The 19,619-nt window shown below is 34.2% G+C and overlaps 1 protein-coding gene across 1 annotated transcript in view; it reads right to left on the minus strand.

The window, feature by feature from the left end:
- The window catches only part of Naaladl2 (N-acetylated alpha-linked acidic dipeptidase like 2), a 1,189,792-nt gene that overhangs the window by 1,116,714 nt on the left and 53,459 nt on the right, over positions 1 to 19,619 (minus strand). The window contains exon 2 of the mRNA XM_048347096.1: positions 12,806 to 12,868. The gene's annotated coding sequence lies outside the window, so the exon portion shown is untranslated. The remainder of the gene's footprint in view (positions 1 to 12,805; positions 12,869 to 19,619) is intronic.

The raw sequence follows: 19,619 nt of genomic DNA on the forward strand, positions 1-19,619 counted from the left end.
GACTTACTACCTGATACATAGTACAAACAGCATATCAGTTGTTTACTCTGGGGCCCACATTGTCAAAATGGGGCCCTCAGCTACTTGTCATTGCCAATCACATTGAGCTATTAACACAAAGCACCATCACTAGCCTGGGAAAAGATCAAAATTTAAGCTTTGAAATATGAATTGAAGTATCACCATTGTGTCATCAGAAAGTTAAAAATTGTAAGTCAAATTATTTCAAATCAAGGACTATCTATATGTGAAATTGTTACAGTATTATTATAAAACACAGACATACATATGCTCTTACAGGAGCTTATGGAGTATGAAGCTTTTACTAATCATGAGACTAAAGCAAATAATAAAGAAAGGATGCAGAAAATGTTGACCTAGGGACTGGGAATATGACCCATTGGTAAAGTGCTTGCCTCACATACATGAAGCCCTGGGTTCGACTCATCAGCACCACATATATAGGAAAAAGCCAGAAATGGCGCTGTGGATCAAGTGGAAAACTGTTAGCTTTGAACAAAAAGAAGCCTAGGACAGTGCTCAGGCCCTGAGTTCAAACCCCAGGACTGCAAAAAAAAAAAAAAAAAGAAGAAAAATAGAAAAAGAAAATGTTGACCTAAAATTCGGTATGTAGTAGCTTGGAACTTAGGAAAATAGATAACACTTAAATTGTAGTCATTAATTCATAATGTAGAATATTTAAAATATTTATAATATATTACTAACTAAACAGCCAAGCATTAAAGATATGATATCATTTTATTTCTTGAAAGGTTAAATAAATATAGTTTTTTTCTTCTTTTTGGTTTTCAAGAGAAATTATATAGTTTAAAAGATGTGTAAAATGTATTGAATATATTTCAGAGGTAAAATGTTCATTTCATATATGTTAGACCTTGATTCAATCTCTAGCACTACAAAAAAAAAAGGAGGAAGGAAATGAAGAAATAAAGCAAGCAAGAATGCAAGAAAAAAGAAAGGAAAAGAAAAAAAGAGAAAAAAGAAAGAAAATTTGTGTCTCATTTATTTCTTACTTTTTTGTTTCATTGTATTTTCCCCCCTTGGGTTTTTTGGAGTAGAGTTAGTGGCTCTACATGAGTTTGAAATTAGGGTCTTCATTTGCTAAGAAGCACACTACCATCTGAATCATAGTCCCAGCTTTTCTGCTTTGTTTACTTATTTATTTACTTACTTACTTACTTGTATTTGGTAGGATCTTGATTTTTATCCAGGCCACATTTAAACTGTCCCAATGACCTCAGTAGTGGTCTACTCTACTTGCCCAGGAGCTGGAATTACATGTATGTGTCACCATACCCAGCTCAATTTTTCTTCACTTTTAGCATTTATTCCTAGGCATAAAACTTGTTTAGTAAATACTAAATAAAAGGAAGTTTAGTTTGTTGGTATAAAACTGGGTATATAAAACATAGTTAAAAATTACAGTTGGAGACACAAAATTTCATCATTTATTAACTGCATCACTTTTAGCAGAACACTTCTCTGGATCTCAAATTTATCATTTGTAACATACATAAGTAGCTATGCCTTCTTTTCCTGTCACTGCCTTCACTGAGATCAAGCGTGTAAGAACATAGAAACCACAAATCACTGCACAATGAAAAGGAATTATTTAGTGCCAACAGCTACATACATTATTGATTTTTAGTAAAGATTAAAGTAGAAATTTATTTATCCAACTAAAACTTTTAGGTTAAATATATATATGCCATCTAGAATTTGAAATTACTTATTATTAATGAGAACCCAGAATGTCGTTATATTAAAAATGTCAATTCTAAAATTAGATACTCATGTTTACTTCATAATTTACTAGTTATTGTCAGCTAATCCCCAAGGTTACCTTCCTCATTTATATACAGGATGCTAAGAATGATATTAAAGTATTTCTCAGAGATTTAAGGAAGATTACATATTTTGTATTTGATATGCTTCACCAATTAGTAGACAATATTGGTAATTATTTACTTTTGTATGGTTAATTCTTATAGAGGTCCTCATTGAGATAATGACTACTATCTACAAGAGAGAAAAATATTCTACATGTACTTTTAACAACCTTCAAAACAATTTTAAAAGATGAACATTCTTGTTCTCTTCTTCTGTAGGAGAAAACTGAAGCTCAAACATTTTAGAATGTCTCAATATGTATGCAGTCGCAGCCACAAAGAATACAAGCCAAGGGCTATGGTTGCCAAAGACCCAAAGACATGCTCTTTCCTTCCTATCATGTTCTAAGTAGAGTTCATGCATCTCCCACCAAATGTCATCAACATAGCTCATAAAATCATGTATGAAAAATCTAAATATCTATTTCCTGTTGCATTAAATGAAAAATGCAGGTATGAACTACATATTAATAACATTTTCTAAAATATGGTAAGATTTCAGGGGGCAAACTACATTGTCCGTGTGTGTGTGTGTGTTTGTGTGTGTGTATGTGAGCAACTAGACTTAATTTTAGTGTGTTACACAATTGCTTGGCTTTTTCACACAAGTCTGGCTCTCTATCACTTCATACATATCTCCAGAGATGAATATACTTAATGTTTTACTTTGACAATAAAGAAATAAAAAGAAAGCATAAAATACATAATATGATTCCTTTATTAAAATCATCTTATAGTTAAATTATACTTAGTAGATAAAAATAAAAAGAACTTATGACATTCATTTTATCATGCATTTTACAGTTATTTAAAATTCTGTAGTTTCTATAGATTTTTTAAATTACAGAGGAAAACAGTGAATAAGTACCTCAGAAAGATGAAAAGAACAATAAAATTATTTTTAATTCTGTGCTTAACAGAAAATATTGTAGAGATAGTAAATATAACCTATACTTCTTCATAATTATTTAGCAAAATATCTTTCTTTATCGTCAATGACACAGATCAGTATCCTAAAGATAAACACCATAGTTTCAATTATTGTCCTTACATAAACCAAATTTTCTTTTCACCGTTTTACCTCAGGAAAAGGAGGAGAGATGTGCAAGAGGGACCAACTGAATTAAGAGGAAAAGTAAATATTTCAGCAACAGAAAGCAAGTAAGTACCTTGAATTTAATCCTTTCTCATAACTACGTTAAATAAGACTATTTGAAAACATGTATTTTGCTTTGATAATATAAACAAACTAAACTTGAAGACAGATTTCGAACTTTGAGAAGATTAGTGAATGGTCACATGTGTTGGATACAACAAGGTATACGTCACACACACACACACACACACACGCATGCACACCAAAGTAAATGACAATTCTATTTATTTAATAGTGGCACTGCAGACTGACCTCAGAGTCTGTGTGTTATCCCTGAATGTTTTGCCCAGTTATAGTTGGTACTCAACTACTTGAGCCAACACTAACTTTTGGCATTTTGGTGTCTAATTGGAGATAAGAATTTTACAGAAAAGTCTTTACACCTCGATCTTCAAATATGCCTTTTGATTAGCTAGGATTATAGGCATGAACCACTTTCACTTGGCTAATGTTGACAATTTTGAAGTAGCTCACCAGCTACAATTAAGAAAAACCAGGGGCTGGGGATATAGCCTAGTGGCAAGAGTGCCTGCCTCGGTATACCCGAGGCCCTAGGTTCGATTCCCCAGCACCACATATACAGAAAACGGCTAGAAGCGGCGCTGTGGCTCAAGTGGCAGAGTGCTAGCCTTGAGCGGGAAGAAGCCAGGGACAGTGCTTAGGCCCTGAGTCCAAGGCCCAGGACTGGCAAAAAAAAAAAAAAAAAAGAAAAACCAAATACCCATAATCTGTAGCCACAAAACCACGTAAATAATCTCCTCATTTAATTTCATGCACATTCAATGTAGTCTAAGACAAAACTAATACACTCCTGTTAAAGGCACCCTTCCACAATTATAAACTAACACAAAGAGGATTAATTTTGATTCAGTTATATCAAATATGGGAGTCTTTTATCTTTGGGGAGCATCCATATCAGAAATATTCATGACGTCTTTCTATATCTCATAAGTGAAGTTGTGCCAAAAATAACTCTGGCTACTGATTGAAGCAAAGGTGTATTAACACTGCATCAAAATGATAGCCATTTTCTGTTCCAACAAATATATCCCATGCACTTCATAATTCTATTTTAATAGAATGAGCTGGTACATTGCCAGCTTTGAGCAATGCCTCCTAGTTGCTTATAACATGTTTGTACAATGATTATAGAAAATAATATATAGTTACATCTTTTAAATATTCATGAACATAGTATATAGTCCTCTCATTTCAAACATTAAATATTTACTTTCATCAAATCATCTATGCTTTGAATTTTTAAGTATGTATAATCTTAAATACTTGTTCACAAACATTCTATTGTTAAAACTGTGTCCACAGAATTGACAGAACAACTTGCATAATCAAGAATGTCAAAGAGTTTAATGTAGGAAGGACTCGTGAAAGTGTGAACAGGCGCCTATCATCTCTTCCATCTGACTGTATTTCAATACCATGCATACATTCATTCTTACTTTCTAAAGATCGTTATACACAGTGAAAAGGTAGCCATTTAAATTCAGTGTAATTAGTAATTAAATCACAGAAAATGATGATTTACTTAGAGGAAAATATCTAAAAGCTAGGTCCATGATAATTGCAGGAAATCAAGGTGATTTCAATATTTTTATTCACAAAATCCAGTTATACATTCACATTTTTTCACATTCATATCTGATATATATTATAGATGTATGATTTCTAGTGGCAACTGTTATACATGTGAGTGTACATATATTATGCATATTTGTCACTCGGAATCTTAATCTTTAATATAACTTCATGAAATATTTCAGAAATTCTTTCCAACTAGTATATAAATAATATATATAATTGCACTGTAAATAATGTGTTTAACACATATAATATTAAATAAGACAATATATTTATGATAATCCAGTGGTGGCTGTATTATATATTTTAAAAATAGGATGATGAAGTCAGGCACTGGTTGCTCATGCCTGTAATCCTAACTATATTCAGGAGGCAGAGATTTAAAGATTGGGAATCAAAGTCAGCCATGGCAGGAATGTCCACAAGATTCTTATCTCCAATTAACCACTCAAAAACTAGAGTGGAAGTGTGGCACTAATGGTACATTGCCAGCTTTGAGCAGCATAGTTAAGAGACATTGCCCATCCATGCCCTGCGTTGACCATAGCTTGTCACTTAGAAGTATCAGTTTCAGGGTGCAAATGAAGTAGTATTTGCAATCTGCAACGTCAGGACTTACAGTCTCTTCCTGTGTCTCAACTCCACTTTCTACCAGTTTCTCTGAGAAAACATCATCACACTAAAAATTAAAACACCTGCCAAACACCATTCTGTGATGAAGCTTATATGAAAACAAATTGGACTTAATCATATGGTTATCAGCTTTGAGAGTTTCATTCTCAGATATTTAAGGATTATTTGAGAAGTGAGAAATGTCATAGAAACAGAGATCAAAACAAACAAAAAGGGAAGAAACAGAAATCATGTAAAGGAAAAACAACTTGGCAAAATGTAATGAACACATTGTACAATACAGAGATTAATAGAATAAGAAGAGTATATAGAAAATATAAAACAAAGAAATAAGCAAAGACAAAAACCTTGTGAATTATAAAAAAAATCTATAGTAGGAGATAAAAATCAAGGGATTCACGGAAAACAAAAGGAAATGTGAATGCAAATAAAAAAAAAATTGACAATTACTTCAGGATGGCCAGTGTTTTCCCAGAAGTTTCAAAAATAAGGCAGAGAAAAAATTCAGATTAATAATTCTAACAGTACCTGTAGAAAATTACTAAGCCATAAGACTAGTTTAAAAAGGCACACACATATCCATCAAATAGCTCCTAAAATTTTCTAAGAAAAGAATCTCCAAGAAAAAAATAGCCCCTGGCTTTTCAACAGAACTACTGCACCAATAAGAAAGGCTTTAGAATTCTGAGAATCTGTGTCCAACCAAACCATCAATTGAGCATGAGGCACAAATAAAGACATTTCAAGTCTGTTAAGTTAAAGAACTTTCCCAGGCAACTTCCTAGAAAGGTTCCAGGTACAGAACACAGAATCCAAGTGCACAAAAACAGAAAGGTTACAGGGAGACATTTATATCCGCCTTAGAAACAAGTTGAAGTTGGCACGGGGCAATGAAGAGACGCATAGGAATACCTACAGGCCACAACCAATGCCAAAAACAATGTAATGTACCTAGTAGATTATTATATAAATTAATTTAGGAGGGTTATTGACAGATCATCAAAAGGCCCATTACAGATTGTGGGAATGAAGAGGAATAGGTATGTGGAAAATCAAGTTCCAAAAAGAGGAAAGTACTAATTAAAGGACATTTTTTGTAAAGTGTGAGCCGGGTGCTAGTGGCTCATGTCTATAGTCCCACATATTTAGGAAGCTGAGATGTGAGAAGGCAGTACAAAGCCAGGTTGGACATGAAGTCTATGAGAATCTTATTTTCAATTTACCTACAAAATAATAAAATAAAATAAAGAGCCAGGTCTATGAATGAAGTTCAGTGGTAGAGTGCTTTGCCTAGCATTCATGAAGCCCTGGGTTTGATCCTCAGTACCACACAAACAGGAAATGCCAATAGTGGTGCTCAAGTGATAGAGTTCTATACTTGAGCAAAAGCAGCTGAGGGACAGTGCCCAGGCTCTGAGTCTAAGCCCCAGGACCGGCGATTTTTTTTTCTCTCTCCATATACATGTGTGTGTGTGTTTTTTTTTGTGTGTGTGGGGGGGGGGGGAGGGGGAGAGAGAGAGACAGAGAGACAGAGAGACAGAGAGACAGAGAGACAGAGAGACAGAGAACCAGAAGTTGAGCTGTAGTTCAAGTATGAGAGTGAAAGCCTGGAGAAATAAAAGCTGAGGAACAGTGCCAAGCCCAAAGTTTAAGCCACACACACACACACACACACACACACACACACACACGGAAAAAAATATTGTATTTCTTGGTTCAAACAGTATTTGTGAAGATTATTATAACTGCAGACCTCAGTGATTTAATAAAAAATGTTTGATTATTTTCTAATTAATATAAAGGGAGGATATTTGGGGCTGGTGTATATGAGATGTTACAAAAATAAGTTCTCAACCAACAAACCAGTTATCAGTTCATAGTAAAATCAGTTTAAATATCAAGAACTAACCATATATGGACAGGGATATAAGTACCCTTGAAGGTGTGTACTGGTAGAAACAGGAGTAGAGTGGATTGAACTGGAGAGAATGGAGAATGATACTAGAGAGTATTGGCTTTTATATTTTCCTTTTGAACTCACATGATTTATAAACTCTGTTTATAAAATACTTCCATCCATAATTTTTTCCCATCATACAACCTACTCTGAAATTTGTTCTCTTATGAGGCAAAATGGGAAAGAGAAGGACAGATACAAAATCTGAGAAAGGTACATAGAGAAAGAGAAGGAAAAGCAAAAGAGAAATTGAGGAGTCGTACATAAAACATCTCAGACAGCAGTTTTTTTTAATGTTTCTTAATGAAATGGAAAAGAGGTAATCAAAGTAATTTAACCTGATTGCTAATTACTGTCTCTGCAATGAGTTAATTGTTGTACTATATTTGTAAATAAAAAATAAGCATCAGTAAAATATAACTTAATTACTTAGACTGTACATATTCTTCCTTTCCCCCTTCAAAACACTAATTCGGCCAACTTCATGTGCAAAATGTCCACAACTGTCTCCCAGCCAGGCCTCCTGACCCCATCCCCCCACCTACCTTAGGCCAAACTCTCAGAGAATCCCTTCACCCAAATGACTTCCCAAGCTCAAGCTCTTTAGCAACAAGCTAAAGCTCAAGCTCTTTAGCATTAGAAGTACACTGATTGGCGGGCAAGGCCCAGAAAGCCATTTGTTTCATGCCAATCCTTTTCTTCTGTGTGGTCCTTCCCCAGACCTAATTCTGCTAAGTTTCCTACTTTCCTTTCATCTGTCACATTCTTCAGGTAAAGCTGGATCACTGGCAAATGCCTTCCCTGAAAACTATACAGCACTCATACTTCATCCTTCTACAATGAGTCTCATGAACATCATCCTGACCTTGTAGTTAAATCCATATGAACATACTATTTTTAAAATATGTTGATTCTTTTTAAATACTTGAAATTTCTAGAATATTTTTAAGTTAGTGTGTATGTTGTGTGTGTGCATATATGTACTAGTACTGGGAATTGGACAAAGTGCCTTACACTCAGACTTTGCTTTTTCAGTAAACGCTGGAGCTCTACCACTTGAGCCATAGCTCCATTTCTACTCGTGTTCTCTAATTTTGTGTTAGTTTCTACTGCCTGTTTTCATTTTTATTAGAATTGTAATAGCAAACATATTGAACCCAATATTCCATAATAATTATTCCCAGAATTTTGCCCATGCTTGGTCAGCACTCTACCACTGAATTACATTCCTAGTCCCATGTAATACTTTTCATTAAATATTTTTTTTAAAAATAATTCATAAAAGACAGTACATTTTATCCCATATAACATATATACTCAGGATATGGTGGTGGGTGGACTTTAAACATAAAGTAACGAACATCTTATCCTTATTAAGCTTCAAGTTCATTAACAACTTTTATGCCATTTCACTGTCAATTTTCATCCTAATGACATAAATTGGTTCTTTTTCACACATTAGGATATGTTATCCAGGTTAGCACATAAAATTGTGTAAGATAATTTAGCTGCATATGAGTTTTTCAAAAATCTCATTGTTTGATTTCATTTTCAATAAAAATTAAATGGAATTAAAATGAAATTAAATGAAATGAAATTAAAATTAAATGAAATTGTCCCAGTGGCTGGTGGCTCATACCTGTAATCCTAGCTATTCAAGAGGATGAGATCTGAGGATCAGTTCAAAATCAACCCAGTCAGGAAAGTTCATGAGACTCTTATCTACAATCAACCAGAAAAAAAAGCCAGAAATGGAACTGTGGCTCAAGTGGTAGGATGCCAGCCTTGACTAAAACAAAAACAAAAAACAAAACTGAGAGAAAATGCCTGAGACTGGTTGCAAGATCTCTCTCTCTCTCTCCCCCTCCCTTCCTCTCCATCTTGTCCACCCTCCTCTCTCTCTCTCTCTCTCTCTCTCTCTCTCTCTCTCTCTCTCTCTCTCTCTCTCTCTCTCTCTCACACACACACACACACATACACACACATACACACACACTAATTATAAAGGATTGGGAATTGAGAACATGATGAAACACATATATGAAATTCATGTTCCCACAATTTTACTATTATAGTAACAAATTTTTTGGAGATGTCTAAAGTAAGAGAAGAGTACTCTAGTGGGAAAAGAAAACATGGAAAGTACTTTGGTTCACCCTGCAAAACTGTCCAGCAAAATGAACACGAGCTCCAATCAGAACCTGAGATTTCAGTTTTGAGGGAGGTTTTTTTCTAATTTCCTTTTCTGGCTCTTTATGTCAAGGACACACAAAGAAGTTTCAACTTCTTATTCTGTCCTAGATAAATTAAAATATCTGTCGGTTAGAAAGCCTCCATAAAAAATTCCCAGTCTCCAGGCAACAGGTTGTCAAGAGCTACAACTGCTTTACTCAGGCTTTGTCCTAGCTCAAAAGAAGGGCTTTTGTCTCCACTCCTAGAAAATTGTATAGCTATATGAAAGGAAAAACATAAGCCAAATTGGACAAGTTTGCATGAATAGAGAAGGTTTATACCCTTTTAAAAGGACAATTAAAAACCAAGTTCTCCTTGTCAACAAGCCCACTTCTAGTGTTGCAAGTCTCCTTGCTTGCCACAGATTTCACTATTATAGTTTTCATAGGACAGTTTTGTTTTGTCCCAGTTCCTCTGCAAACTTCTTCAACAACTGTCTTTAGTCAAAAGCATATTTGGCACAGAGAGTTTGTGAAAATGTATGTTAAGGCTTCCTGCCAAGAAATTGCTATAGAACAGGTGTTGTCAGTCAGGAGGTGGAAGGAAAAGAACGAAAGGAACAGGCAGAGTGTGTGGAAGAAATGACCCTAAAATGGAAATCTCATGATTCACGCTGTTACCACCACCTGGCCCAGCAAGAAGCAGCCCCTGCCCAGGCACCCAGCTCACAGGATTTTACAGATCCACTGCCCTGCCTAGTGCTGCCTTCTGTTTTTCTTCTGCCTCTTACAATTAACTACTAACATTGTCTTGTGAACTTTTGGCTACGTTCTCTGCACCAAATATACAAGGAATCAATGGAGGTCTTTCTTTTCTTTTCTTTCTTTCTTTCTTTTTGCAAATTGGTTTGAACTCTTTTAAAGTAAATAAAACAATCATGTTTGGGTTATTAAAATTTTGATTCACTGTTAAATGTATTATATGTCTGATAATGTGTTTACCAATGTCTAGATAGTTAATTTAGACTCATAGTAAAAGAAATATTCAAAAGTGTACTTATGAGAATTTCTGACTTACTATTAAATATAGAAGGTCATGGTTTTGCTAAACATATATCTGGGTGGAATTTTGAACATGTTTAGAATTCCTTTGGGGTTCAAATTTGATTTGACTTACGTTTTTTCTTTCCTGGACAAGCTACAGACTAGAAATAAATGTTGTAGAGATCAAACACTATGGAGTATTTGGAATAAATGTTGATCATGGAGTTGTTGAGTGGCAGGTTGCTATGAAGTACACCCAAATGTTCCATTAGTTTCCAGAAAACCTGGCATTAGAAGGGCTATATGATAACATATTTTGAAGGAATAACCCCAGAAAGATTCCATAAAAAATATGTACAGTGAGGAACTTTACAGGAAGACAAGATCTATGCTGGGATTGACCCAATCTTTCCAATCCCCACTATCAAATAATATACACAATTAAAATATTTTTGGGATTTGTATATTGTAATGACATGTTTGAAAGTTTCCTCATTAAATGGCATTTTAACAAAATTAAAGGAAATTAAATGTATGCCCTAATGTCTGATTAATGTATTTGTTATCATTTCATATTTCTCTGTATGCAAATAAGCTCTGATAATGTTTTTGTCCATCTATTTTCTACAGTTAAATGAATAAAAATAGATATATTGGTTATTTCTTTGGCTGAAAATAATTTGTTACAGCCCATTTTAATTTTCTCCAGATCATTTGTTTTCTTAAAGATATTTTATTAACATTTAATTTCTTATTTACAAATTGTAAGAGTTTTATTTCATATTAACTTTCTGTGGTGGAGGCCTTCATTATAAATCTAAAATTAAACATGAATTTTGCTATTTGTGGCTATTAATCAGAAAAAGAAAAGTATTCATCACAAATAGGGAAACTCTGTTGGACTAACTAGCCCATTTTCTAGATTTTACACTTGACAGGATTGTGTGCTATTAATTTAGAGAGCCTGCTATGTGCAAAGAATTAGATCATGAGAACGTGAGGTAAATTAGACCATGTCTGTGGTCACAAAGGCCTTATATTTTAGAAATATACTTTACTTACATTGGTATGAAGGAGGAATATTTGCCTGCTTTCCTGGATGTAATACACAGTATCAGGTAACTGAAAATTTCACCAGCCTCTGCTGAACTCTTTTTAATTCCTACTGCTTCCAGTTGGATCCAAATTCCTACATGTGGCATGCTAGAGCATGTCTTCCTCTTCCTTAGTTCTTTAGATACCAATGCTCTCTAAAACACACAATATGGCTCACATATCACAAACCACTACTTATCAATCTTTCATCTTCTAAAGCCACATAGCTCCATAAGCAGTGATTCCTAGACTGCCTTAGATGTCAGTCTGATTTCTCAAACTGTAGACCATACCATTCACACAGTTTCAGTCATCATTTCTGCTTGGCTTGCCTGTGTTCTTGACTGAATTCCTCTGGACTGTAAAATTTGAGAAGCAGATACATATTTTTTTTCACCATCATGCCCTCTACTTAAGTTCCTGGTACTTAATGATGCTCACTAAATATGTGTCAAATGAATGGGTAAATTGCTTCCAGTGCTGTTTTCTAAGAGAAATGAGCTTTTCCTAATTATTCTATCCCATGATCTTTCACATCAACATTAGTAACCCAAATTATCTCAATCATACAATCTATAACTGATTATACTGATTAAAATCTCTTTAAATATAATTATATGAGATTTACTTTCCTTATTTAATATTCATAATACAAAAAATCTGCCAGCAATATCTAATTATCTTTTTTCCAAATCCACATTAACTTTAAACTCGACCTCTATTGTGATGAATTTACATAAGTTAATTTATACAATTGCTTAGCATAGTGTATGGCTTAGAGTGAATCTTCAATAATGGTGGCTACATAGTAGAGCTGGTGGATGCGTTAACAGTGATGACAATAATGAGTACATATAATTAGGTTATAAACAAATTATATGAATGGCATATATTCAAGATAAATTGACAGCAAGTTCTTTCAAACTATAGGGGAAGCATAGCCAGATGTCTTCTTTACAAGTAATAGTGTTATTTGCCTTATTTGATTAAGCAGAAAAGCAAAGTGGCATTAGGGAAAAGAGCATGCAATATAGCTTTATAATTTTCCAAGGCTTTGTAAACTATGGAATCCATCTCTCAATGACCAAGTAGATAAATATAAACAATCGACACTTGAATGCTTTTTGGGGAGAAAAAACAAAACACACTTAACAGAGAGGAAGAGGGAAATCACTTTTCATCTCCTCTAACTGTTCAAATGGGTTTACAAATATTTGCAAAAGGTCACCAATAGGGGGCTTACCTGGGGTCACATGAATGAGGCACTATACCATCAAAAGCTATTTCCAATGTCCAGCTGAGAGATCTAAAACAGAGTAACAAAGACAGCTGTGACAAAACTGACATGAAGTATTCTGGAAAAAGTGAAATCAATTGTGACATTTTTCATTTATTTGTAAATGCTTCTTTGGCAGTACACTCACTCAAAGCGACAGTTCCTTCTTCCAGCAGAGGGGTGGTGATGGGAATATAGAGGCTTCCTGACAGCTACTCTAATGAGATTCTGCATTAGGGCCATTCTAACACTTTCTCCCAACAAGGAGCTTGCCCTTCATTTCCAATATCATAACATAGTAATTTAGAAAATGTTCTATCTATGAAAATCTAGACTAGCTAGTCCTTAAGAGCTGTTGCCCAGCTTATTTTCCCAATATCTTTCAATTAGATGGAAGCATTCTAAAAGAGGTATCTAAATAAATGTCAATGCTACAGGTGAATTATCTCCTCTCATTATAAGACAACAACTTCTGTTAAAAGCTCTAATAAGGGTGTGACTACACAACTCAAAGTATACTAGTAGCCAAAGATTGTCTTGAAATTACATGGAAGGACAATTTATGCTCTTACATTTTATTGATTCTTATAATTTATGTTCCCAAGTAAAAGCAAATTATAGGCAAGATGAAATTTTACTTGTTGTAATCTGATCAACTCTAAATTAAAGCAATTTAAAGGTTCTACTTCATTTAGTCAATATTTTTGATCATATGCTAAGTGCTTGGTGCTTTGCAATCAAAATGGACTCAACCTACTACAAAAAAAGTGTATTTTATTGTGTAGGGAAAATGTAATCTAATCTACAGCTTGGCTCAGCATTTATTGCCTATTATTCAACCAAAAGATATTTGTTGAAGTGTTACACTCATCAAATTGTAGATGGCAATGCATTCCATGGCTCTGTGGGTACATGTTTACAGCCCAGAAAGAAATAATTAAAAGAACTTGGAGAATCAAGAAACTCTGTGTTCACTTTCCTTAGAAAAATAATATTAGTAGGGCACCAGTGGCTCATGCCTTCAATGTTAGCTACTTGGGAGGCTGAAATCTAAGGATCATGGTTCAAAGTCCCTGAGAGTCTTTTTTTCCAACCCAGAAGGTTGGAAGAACAACTGTGGTTCATGTGGTAGAGCACTATCTCTAGTAAAACTGCACAGGGACAGTGCCCAGGCCCTCAGTTCAAGCTCCAGGACCAGCAAAAACACAAAGTAATTATTCACTGCATCAAAAAACATTTGCTCTTTAAAACAGAAAAGTGTGATTTTACTGGATAAAATTGTTAAATAGGAATAAACTAGCTAGTACTATTCCTAGATGACAGCAAAACTATAAATACTTTATAGCTATTATATCTAAGACTATATTTTGATGAAAACAAACATTTCTCTGAAAAACAAGAGAAATAGTAGCAGTGGTAGGGATAAAGAAAATGTCTGTTAAGAATATCACCTTGACCTTTAGTTCTATTTCTTCCACTAATAGGTATGTGTAACTCAGGACTTTACCGCAGAAAAACAAAAACAAAACAACAACAAAGAAAAAGAAAACAAGACTAGCTGGGTGCTGGTAGCATTCACTTGTTTCCCTAACTATTCATAATGTTGAGATCTGAGGATCTTAATCTGATGCCAGCTTGGGTAGGAAAATTCCTGGGACTCTTATCTCCAATTAACCTTCAGAAAACCTGCCTTACTTCCAGTTTTATGCAAAATAATACAACCGTTATCAATTCATTTTGAAACCATCTAGCATCCCAAATACTTCAAGGCTATATATTAGGTCCAATATTTCTTTTCTTCTTTATGATTTTATAGACCGAACTGATTGGAAAAAATGCTTTTCTTACTCTTGCAAATTAAATATGCTGTTAGTTATATCTGAGTGATCTTAGAAGAACTTTACAAGTAAATTAAATGTAATAGTATATCTTATCACTGGATTTTTTTCAGAAGTCCCAATTTATTCTGACTTTTAGAGATGCACATACATTTTTCCAAAGCTATAGATAAGCATTTACATGTATTAAAATTATTGCTAAGAATATGGTATTCCAGAGGAAAATAATATTTTAATATTCAAATAATGATTTTATAATGATTTTATGTGTTTTTAATTCTTCAAAATAGTATTTCTTAAATATCTAGACTATAATTTTGCTGCCAAAAAGTCTTCACTCTTCCTTAAGAAATAATGTCTTAGAAAAAAAAAGAAATGTCTTAGGTCAGAAGATATTGGAAAACTTAGAAAGATGCTTTAATGTCAATCACATAGTTGGGATGAGGTTTCCTGGAATTTGTTCCAAGAACTACTGTGGAGTTTTGAGATGATATATACTGCCCTCACCAATAGGATATGGCATGTCTGTTTCTTACCAATATCTGTTATTTGTGTTGTTTCTCATTCTTCCCATTCCCTCTGCGATTTCCTTGTTATATTTCACAATACAAAAGTTCCCCCAGCATTTTTCTGGCAAAAAAATGAAGATTAGACTGCTCTTGATGGATATCTGTAATTGTCACAGCAGGTTTAATGTGACAGGTTTCTTACAAAGCCAGTGGAGGATATAATCTGGTGCAGGACCAAGTGACGGGAAAGACCAAAACTGAATGTCTTCAGTGAAGACATGTGTATTCTAGAATAGATCAGGTTGAGCAATGGGGGTCAAGTATATTTCCTTTCAGTATAGAAATCTCAATGTATAGCTTACTGTCACTTCTGCTAGTGCATACAATCTGAAAACATTGTTATATCTTTTATTCCTTATCCCTTCAGAATTCAATAAACAGTTGACTTTTTTTGCAATGGCAGAATTCTTCCAAATAGGGTCTTTGGGATTCCTACTCGAAAAGGTCAGTGAATTCTAGTCACCTCCTTCCATTTTGTACTCATATATTTATAACGTGTACTTCTCAATGATGGCAAAGATGTGGCACAGCTGGAAATTTTATGAGCTGAGTTAGGTTAGGATATCTCTGTTTGTAGATCACTTATTTCTCCCCAGAAAGCCTGGGCACTCAGCCTCCTGAGTAGCTAGGATTACAGTGATGAGCCACCAGTGGCAGCCTACATCTGCATACTTTAAAACAGCATGGGACTCATATCTGATTTCAACCCTCATCACAGATGGATGAGAACCAGATATCCTCTTTACATTATTCCTTATCCATGTCCACTGCAAGATTGAGGAAGATTTTCACAAAGTACAGACTTAATAAATCTCCAATGCATTGAAATAAGTAATAAATGAAAGCATTATTACTCTATTTATTCCTACTTTTACTAGGACTGCTTTTAGTGATTCTATCTACATTTTGGAATACTGAAGATGCAACCATTAGAATGAGAAATTTTATTATTAAAGTATAAATTCAGTAATAATTTTGAAGGTTCTAGGAATATTTAAGAAAAATTTAATACTTTGAAATTATTTCTAGAGGCAAGCCTTCATTTCTTGCAAGTCTCATTTTATTCATAGAAATATATGAGATGTCCTAAAAACCACAGTATTTCAATTGTAAATATTATAGAATATCTATACTGTAATGCAACATTCTATAATATTTACAATTGATACAGTATAGACAGGTAATCATGGTACCTGAAGAACAATAATGATTACGCACACAATCTACATCAAGTGTAAATTTTAATAGTATCACTCATAAAAATCACTCATGTTTCAACGGTTACAAAACAGAATCAAATCTACTCAAAACAAACACAAATCATCTTACTTAGGGACTTCTTATTTCATCTGATTCTTAAATAATTAAAAACAAATCCCAATAACAAGCAAACTATTCTTACCCACAAATGGGTGGCAAAAAGTTCCAAAAAACTTATAAAATTAGAAATTCTCAAAGAATTATCAGAAGCAGGAGCTCCTGGTACTTTGTACCCTCAATGTTTATTCCAATTTTATTAGTAAAAAGAGAAAGTAGGCATCAGATAGGTGGTCTTTACCCACATTCTATTTGCTGAGGGTAAGGACTGAAAAGATTGTCAACTCTCACCAGAGCACGAAGGAAACCTATGCTTGAATCCCAATCAAATTTCTGGGCTCCATGTTAAGAAAAAAAACTAAAAGAATCCAGAAAATCTACACACATTGATGGGGACAATGACTAAAAGAATAAACTCAAAAGATGTAATCAAAACTGGCAAAGAATACTGGAAAGAACAACACAGCATGCACACACAAACAGAGCCAAAGTACGCTTGCAAAAATAGAAGTCAAATATGCTTGCAGATATACAAGCAAGTTTTTTTTTAGTGATGCTAGTGGGAACAACTATATGGTGTTTTTATAGCTTGTTGATTTGTTTAATTCTTTTTAACACCTGTAATGTTTTCTTTTTGTCAAATAACACAATTTTGCACAAGTATGTTCATACAAGAGATAAATTGCTTGTTCCATTCAGCATCTTAAGATATATGACCAATTTTCTATAGAGAAGAATTGTCACTGAAAACACATGAAACACCCAGTTCAAGTACACCCTCATGTCTAAATTTCAATTTGTCTATTCAGAGTGGCTAAGTTTTCTGTAACAGTTCAGATAGTAAATGTATTTGACTTACCTGCATGGTCTTTGCTTTCTCATTCAGCTCTGATACTAATGAATACAGCATTTATACTAAACTTTGAGGGAAGCTAGGCATTGGGGGCTCACACATGAAATTCAGGAGGGTGAATTCTAGAGGATCACACTTCAAGGTCAGCCCAGGCATAAAAGTTTGGGAGAAACTATCTAAAACATAATCAGCAAAAAGCAGAAGTGGAGATTTAGGTGGTAGAGTACCATGCTAGGAAGCAAACCTAAGAAGCATAAGGCTGAATTCAAGCTAAGAAAACCTCTATCTACAAAAACATTTAATGGGACCAATTTGACCTGGGTGTCATAACCAGCCAGGCCCCCAGTTAGGTCATCATTAAGAAGGGATGAATCCCTTTTTCAGTAGAAACCAGACAGAAAGATCCTGAAGCTGAGCAGAATTTTGATGGACACATTATAAAATCTCTAACCTCAAGAATACCTTTATTTTAATATATTTTCAAGCCCATGTGATATTTTATAATATTCAGAAAAATTTCCATCTTTATAAAGCAGATTCATTACACTATGAAACGTAGGCACTCTTCCTGAGTTGCCTGTCATTAAACACCCTTGGCAATTGAACTAGCTTTAACAAAAGAATCTCCACATCACAGTTCAGAAATTAAAAGATTAATTACATTTTAACTTTTATTTAGAGGATTTCTTTTTAATTTTATTGTAAAGATGATGTACAGAGTGGTTATAGTTATATAAGTAAGGTAATGAGTACATTTCTTTTTGAACAGTGTTAACCTCCGACCTCATTCTCTCCCCCTTTCTAGTTTTATCTCTTTCCTATAAACCCAAGTCTTATGCTACATCCAAATTAGAGAACAAATGATAACAATCACATGATGACAACAGAAACAGCAAAACAAATTCCTTTCCCACTCTACCATGCATTGTATCTAAAAATATTCAAAATTGTGAACACAAATGTTACTCATTGAAGTATGGCTCTCAATTATTTCAGCAATACTGTACTAATAAAACCTTAAGTGTTGGCAGAAGGAGAATGTAATAAAAAGAATCAATGCAGATCTTATAAAATTAAGAAAAGTGAGGGAAGTGGGTTGGGAGGGTTAAAGGAGAATGATGAAAGAGATGACACTGATAAAGATACATTGTATTTATAAACTACTTTGTTCAATAGTAACTCCTTTATGCAACTACTTAAAGATTCTATGTGTGTGTTTTATGTGCAATTACATAGTAATAACTATTTTAAAATTTAACTGACAGTGCTCTATATTAGTTCCCATGAATATTTAAAAAGTCAGTTCTTCTCGTTCATTCATCACAAATAATAGTATGCGTTAGTATATAGTGATTAACATACACCAGGGAATTTTCTAAGTGTTAAACATTGATGAAGCCATTCATAATCAAAACAATCAAGGTAATACTAACTAAATACAAGGTTGAGAAAATGGAACCACATAGAGTTGTACAGCATGCCAAAGTCACACAGCTAGTTTGTAAGTTTCAGAGATAGAATATAAGAGCTGATGTGGTGGTTCCAAGTTCTAATGAGACATAGACGAATGGATCAGGAAAATGTGGTACATATACACAATGGAATTTTATGTCTCTATCAGAAAGAATGGCATTGCCCCATTCGTAAGGAAATGGAAGACCTTGGAAAAATTTATACTATGTGAAGTGAGCCAGACCCAAATAAACATGGACTCTATGTTCTCCCTCATAGGGAATAATTAGCACAGGTTTAGGCTAGTCACAGCAGAGGATCACAAGAGCCCAATAGCTATGCCCTATGAACACATAAGATGATGCTAAGTCAAAATAAACTCCATGTTATGGAAACTACTGTTATATCACTGTTGTAATTACTTTCAACATGCCATGTGAAACAGTAGCTTCGTTTGTTGATGATCCTCTTGTATCCCCTTCCTGTGGTTGTCCCCATGCTATCGCTGTATCTCATCTGAGTACCCTGGATGCTGTATATACTGGTATTAGAACTAGGGAAGTGAAAAATATCAGAATTGAGAGACAAAGGATAAAAAGACAAACAACTCCAAAAGCAATACTTGCAAAACCATTAGGTGTAAACCAACTGAATAACTCATGTGGGGGAAAGGGAAAGGGGGAAGGAGAATGGGGTATAGGGAGGAGGTAACAGTGCAAGAAATGTACCCATGGTCTAATGTATGAAACTGT

The sequence above is a fragment of the Perognathus longimembris genome, chromosome 5 (assembly GCF_023159225.1).
Source record: "Perognathus longimembris pacificus isolate PPM17 chromosome 5, ASM2315922v1, whole genome shotgun sequence".
NCBI lineage: Eukaryota > Metazoa > Chordata > Mammalia > Rodentia > Heteromyidae > Perognathus > Perognathus longimembris.